Below are 6,214 nucleotides of genomic sequence, written 5' to 3' on the forward strand. Positions count from 1 at the left end.
GGCTTACCCCTCCGGAGTGAGTAGGAGTGAGCATGCAGCTTTGCCACATAAAAAGGGTCCCTCTCAAGCCTTTCCTGGCGAGCCGAGCACCGCCCCCTCCCTTTGCGAGCAACTCTTCAAGTCCTACCTGTGTCACAGGATCTCATAAAACCAACAAATGAACAAAATGTTCTCACTAGGGTCTTCCATTACAGGAGGGTAGGAGCCCCCATCCCAGGCCCAGCACTGATAGAACACCTGGGAGTTCTGCTGTGTCTTCAACTCCTCCAAGGCTTTCATGGGCCTGGAGCTGAGAGGTCCTCTCAAGGATGTGTTCCCCTTCAGGGAAGGGTCCCACCACAGATCACTTTTCCTCTACAGCAAACCAGCCTTCCCTGCCATCCAGCCCTCCTCCAGCCAGAACATGCCGTGTGCTCTCATTTCCCTCTTGGGCTATGCTGGTTAATTTTCTGTGTCAGCTTGGCTGGGCCACAGACGTGACCAGATGTTTGACTGGTTTTGATGTTTGACTCAACATTATTCTGTATGTGTGTCTGTGAGGATTTTCTGGATAAGATTAACATTTGAATCAGTAGCCTGAGTAAGGCAAATTTTCTTCCCTAATGTATATGGGCCTCATCCAATTAGGTGAAGGTGTGAATAGGCTTACGTCCCATGAGTACGGAAAAATTCCCTCGGCCTGACTGCTTTTGACCTGGGACATCTGGATTTTTTCCCTGTCTTCAGATGCCATCTGCAGTCCTGGGTCTCCAGTCTGATGACTCAGATCTTGGGCATTGTCAGCGTCCATAATTGCATGAGCCAATTCCTTATAATAGATGTGTGTGTGTGTGTTTGTGTGTGTGTGTGTGTGTGTGTGTGTGTGTGTATGTGCAGCTCTTATTGGAGCTGGAGCTGGAGAATCCCAATACATGGGCCAAAAGGAAAGCTACCTTTCTCAGCTCCCTTTCCATTTTGCTGGGGCCATGTGACTGGTTTTAGCCAACAGAAAATGGATGGAATTGATGTGACAAGAAGTGAGGGACTCTGAGAAGTGGAGCCACATAATGCAAGGGTCCTGGGTCCAAGCCATTGCATGGAAGCCGGTTGCCTGGTCTACACCGAACATACATAAGGAAGTTTGGTGTTTGTTTGTCACCATGAGGTAGCCTGGGCTCCCTAAAACTCTCACCATCTCCTTCAGTCCAGCCTGTGGTTCCGTCCCAGCCTCACCTCTGGTCGGCTTGCACCTTCTGGTGGGACTGTCCATGTCTCTTTTCTACATGCAATGTCCTTCCCTTTTACTTCACTGTTTTTGTGGCAGAAGAGGTTTTCTTGAAGGGACATGCACACAAATGTGCACAAATAGAATCAAAGAGCATTTCTGGGGACAAGCAGTAAGAGGAAAGAAATGTCACTTTCTATCCAGCATAAGCACAGTCCTTCACAGCCAAGGAGCGCGCGCACCTCCCCATGCAACAGGTTTCCATCGGATCTCGTTCCTTGAAGACCAGAGGCAAATCCTGCCTTTGCCAGCCCAGGTCACTGGCACAAACTGTTCCCTGCCTCTTTCCCTTAAGGCAGTGCCAGATACGTAATTTGTTGGACTAAGTGTGGAATGAAAATGTGGGGCCCCCCGTTCAAAAAGAAGGGAAAAAGTATCATCAAATGCTCTAAAATATAAAGTTTTGTCCTTTATTCTGCAGCCTTTCTGTACTTGCGATGATTTTCTAAAATACCTATTTAATGTTCTAAGTAAAGGAAATTTAAAATTTAAGTTATTATTACGAATTTTATTGTTTACATTGTGCCATGTTAGTTTTGAACAAAATAAAGAATACTTAATTTGTGAAATAATTGAAATTACTCAATTCATATCTTGTAGCCTGTACATGCCTATGCATTTTTTTTTAGCTAGAACAGTAGGAATCATGCAAAAAACTAACTTAACTATTTGTTTTACCCCTTGATGGACACACATTTTCCCAACACTCTGTGGAAGCCAGTAGCTTTCATGACACAATTCCTTTGAAGTCATTTTGGGTCTCTGTGAACTCCTATAGACCATTGATCCACTGGATTCTGTATTGGGGGCGTGGGTCCCCGAGAGCTGCATTTGGTTGAGGCAGCCAGAAGAGGACAGGTATGCATACTGCTTGTGTTTCCTCTGCTCATGTGCACGCTCCATTGTCCCAAAGGACCTTACTTAAACAACACAAGTTGAAAGATGAAATGATTAAGAATTTCAAGATGGTGACAGCAGAGTATCCAACCAAGTGAAGGGCCCTCTGGACATAGGGTTCTGTTTGACTGATCGGGCTGCCTGCCTCTGTAGCCAGGTGTGCCTCAAGGAGACCTGGTACTTTACACCAAGCCAATACCATCTCTGGGAGGCCAGTACAGGGACCAAGCCTTATTCTCATGGATTCCCCAGCCCCTCATATGTTTGTATACATCAAAACTCAGTCCAGCAATTTTCAGTATTTCAAAAAAGAAAAAGATAGGGCCCCTGGGTGGCTCGGTCGGTTAAGTGTCTACTTTCAGCTCAGGTAATGATCCCAGGGTCCTGAGATGAAGCCCTGGGTTAAGCTCTTGCTCAATGGGGAGCCTGCTTCTCCCTCTCCCTCTGCTGCTCCCCCAGGGCTTCCGCTCTCTCTCTCAAATAAATAAAATATTTAAAACAAACCAAAAAAAGACTACAGACTCCCAAATGGAGTCACTTGTGCTAAGCCCATGTTGCCAAACCGGTACTTAATAATTAACTTAATTACAGTTTCAATCTCTTCTAGGTTGAACCAATCAATCTGGAATTACCAGATTACCTCATTACTAGCGAGGTAATCTGCCTGACAGAACTCTGCTGCCCCCTAAAGGAAAGTGCCTGAGATATCCACTTTTTGCTAGTAACTTTTGTCCTGCTCTCTTCTGCTTATGAAAGTCTCTCATTTCATATAGCTCTTCACAGCTCCTTTGTATCTGCAGATGGGATGCCGCCTGACTCCTGAATAAGGCCAATAAGAGCTTTAAAATGTACTCGGTGGATTTTTTTTTTTAAGATTTTATTCATTTATTTGACACAGAGAGATCACAAGTAGGCAGAGAGGCAGGCAGAGGTGGGTAGAGCTCTCTGCTGAGCATAGAGACTAATGCAGGGCTCGAACTCAGGACCCCAAGACCATGACCAGAGCCAAAGGCAGAGGCTTAGCCCACCAAGCCACCCAGGCACCTCTGTAAGGACCTATTTAGAAACTGTCCCTGCTCCCCTTCCCCCAGGGGATTTACTTGGAAACAAGTCCCGGAAACCAGCTCCAGGTAACAAAGCCCAGATACAAGGGTGGGTCAGGCTAGGTGGAGAATTCAATCAGTGAGGGGGGTGGTGCACACTGTCTCCCTGGTTACCAAGGAGTATGGGCCCCATCCTTTGGGAGCCTTTGGGCACCAATCCCAATCAAGGTGTAATAGGCTAGTTCAAATGTCTACTAGGATAAATTGTAACTCAATTGGTCACCTAGCATCACTGTGGAGTTTCCTGTGTGTGTTACAATCTCATTGGCCACCTGTGCTTGGCCAGGCCCGGCCGCATGGCCTTTGCCCTTAAAAGCTAGTCTGTGAAACAGAGAAGGGTTGCCCTCTCTTGTAAGAGGTGCATCCCCGAACGTTCGGTTAGATTCTTGATGCCTGCGTGAAATAAAGCTTTGCTTGACCTTCACTTTATATCAGTCTCGTTTCTTTAATCACGGACCCAATATTGGGGCATAACACCCCTCAGTGGAATTTTTAAAAAACATTTCATTTATTTATTTAGAGCCTGCAGGAGCAGGGGGAGGGGCCAAAGGAGAGGGAGAGAAAGAATCTCCAGCAGACTCCTCACTGAGCGCAGTGCCCAATGGGGGCCTCAATTCTATGACCGACCCCGAGATCATGACCTGAGCCAAAATCAGGAGTTGGACACCCAACCAACTGAGCTACCAGGTTCATGAAAGAGCCATTTGTCTTTGTGCAAAGATACTCATGCATTTGCCCCCAGTTCTTACTGTGCATGGCCTCCTGAGAAGGAAGTCTCAAGAGGACATCTTGGCAGTGGTCCTTTTCAGTACGCTCTGCTGAGCTCTGCAGCACCGCCCTCTGCTGGTACCAGCTTCAGTAAAACGTAAAGCTGGGGATGAGGTCAGGGCTATGAGAACTTTCACTTTAACTGCAGCAAATCTGGTTAAAATACAGACCCAGTCAGTAGGTCTGAGGTGAGGACTGAGACTTTGCATTTTAAACAAGGTTCTAGGAGATACTGTTGCCCTTGTCCACAGACTGTTTTTTTTTTTAGCAGGAAGGTGCTAGATGTCCCTGAGCTCGCTGGTTCTGGGCCTGTTTTCTCCCACTTCCTGCCCTGCTCTGCTCCTGGACACCACACTTCTTCCCTTCTCAACTTAAAATGTCCAATGGGACATTTGGTCCAATGGTTCCAGCCGGGTTCCCACAATCCCCAGGTGCACCACTATGGCACCAGCTTGTCCCAGAAGGCTGCCCAAAATGACACACAGAAGGTTTGAAAGACAAAGACCTCCTGAGAAGTGAGAGAACGCAGCTTTCATATCCTGGTGGTGGGAACTGGGCCACTAAATTAGACCTGGACCCTATGACCTATGAGCTCATTCATTGCCCCCCATATTTCCCCAGCGCTGGGCCCTACTGGGTGCTGGAAGCTGCTTAATGAGAGCTAACGTTGACTGACATCATCAATGTGCCTGGCTCTGTGCTGAGCGATGTACCTGAATGTGCTCTTTTAAGGAATGGCTATGGATATTGGAAGAAGAAATGTTCCCAAGCTTTTTTTTTAAGATTTTATTTATTTATTAGAGACAGAGCACAAGCAGGGGGAGACAGGCAGGTGGAGAGGGAGAAGCAGCCCCTCCCTCCCCTGCCAAGCATGGAGCCCCACGCATGGCTAGATCCCAGGACCCTGGGATCATGACCTGGGCCAAAGGCAGACACCCAACCGACTGAGCCACCCAGGCACCTAGGGATTTGGAGTTAAGATTTTATTTATTTGAGAGAGAGGGAGAGTGTGTGAGCGCATGCGCGCATGTGCGCGCGCACAGCAGTGGGGAGGTGCAGAGGGAGAAGAAGACTCCCCGCTGAGCAGGGACTCTAAAGTGGGGCTCAATCCCAGGGCCTTGAGATCACAACCTGAGCCCTACACTTAACAACTGAGCCACCCAGGTGCCCCAGGGATTTGGATTTAAATGACTTCCTTGACCCTGTTAATTCTACACAATTCTTACCGAGACCAAAGCAATCTTAGATCCCATCCCCCATCCTTACTTCTTACCGAGGAGTAAGTATCAACCTCCTGCAGTGCCTTGGAGCTAAGTTCAAGGGCAGTCTCTCCACCCAGAGAGAGGTGCTTTCCCCTCCCCCTACCTGCTGCTCCGGCCGCCCCCATCCCTCAGAAGACTGCATGAGGGGGGAGGGGACAGATTTAGTCCAGAGCCACCTGTGTCAACTGCAGAGTGGTAACCACAGGCCCCTATTCTCGTTCAGCAGCTGCCCTGCCTCTCTCCCCCCCACCCCCCACCCCGGGGTCCTGCTGAGCCCGCTGTGGCCCGTCTCCTTGGGCAGTCTCCTCCCTGACTTCAGCTCCTAGTCTCTTCTCCTCTCCTCCGCCATCTTCTCCATTTCCAAGATTCTGTCAGCTCACTTTCGATTCCCATCATCTTCTCATCTCTCATTTTTTCATCCTTCTGGTCCACATTATCCTGGGGACTGTTTCTGTCATTCCTTCTGCTCTTCACCGGGACGTTCCTGCCTCTGATGTCTCATCTGCCTATGAGGGTCTGCACAGCCCTGCCAGGTGATGCCTTGCCTGGTTTCTTTCCTATTTCCTATTTGTGAAATAGGAAGTGTGGTCCCCCCAGTAAATGCCTTCTAGTGCTGTGACTTCTGTGCCTGGGGCCCAGCTCAGGCAGAGCTCCCTTTGGAACAGACAGCACCGCAAACACACTGGCTCATTCTCTCAACAGGTATTTTAATGTTATTCCAATGCGACGTTCATGCCTCAAATTCAGAGCTAGGACAGAGAGACTTCACTTCTAAAGAAAGCTACAAATAATCAGGGGTGGTACCACCTCCAGGGGGCACTGAACGGATTTTGCTACCCAGGCAACCATCCAGCACTTCTCCTCTCCACTCTGATGTGGGACACAGAGGCAGAAGAAAATCATTAAAATTCCTTACCTAC

The sequence above is a fragment of the Mustela putorius genome, unplaced genomic scaffold, assembly GCF_011764305.1.
Source record: "Mustela putorius furo isolate JIRA1106 unplaced genomic scaffold, ASM1176430v1.1 tig00000997_pilon_pilon_pilon, whole genome shotgun sequence".
Taxonomy (NCBI): domain Eukaryota; kingdom Metazoa; phylum Chordata; class Mammalia; order Carnivora; family Mustelidae; genus Mustela; species Mustela putorius.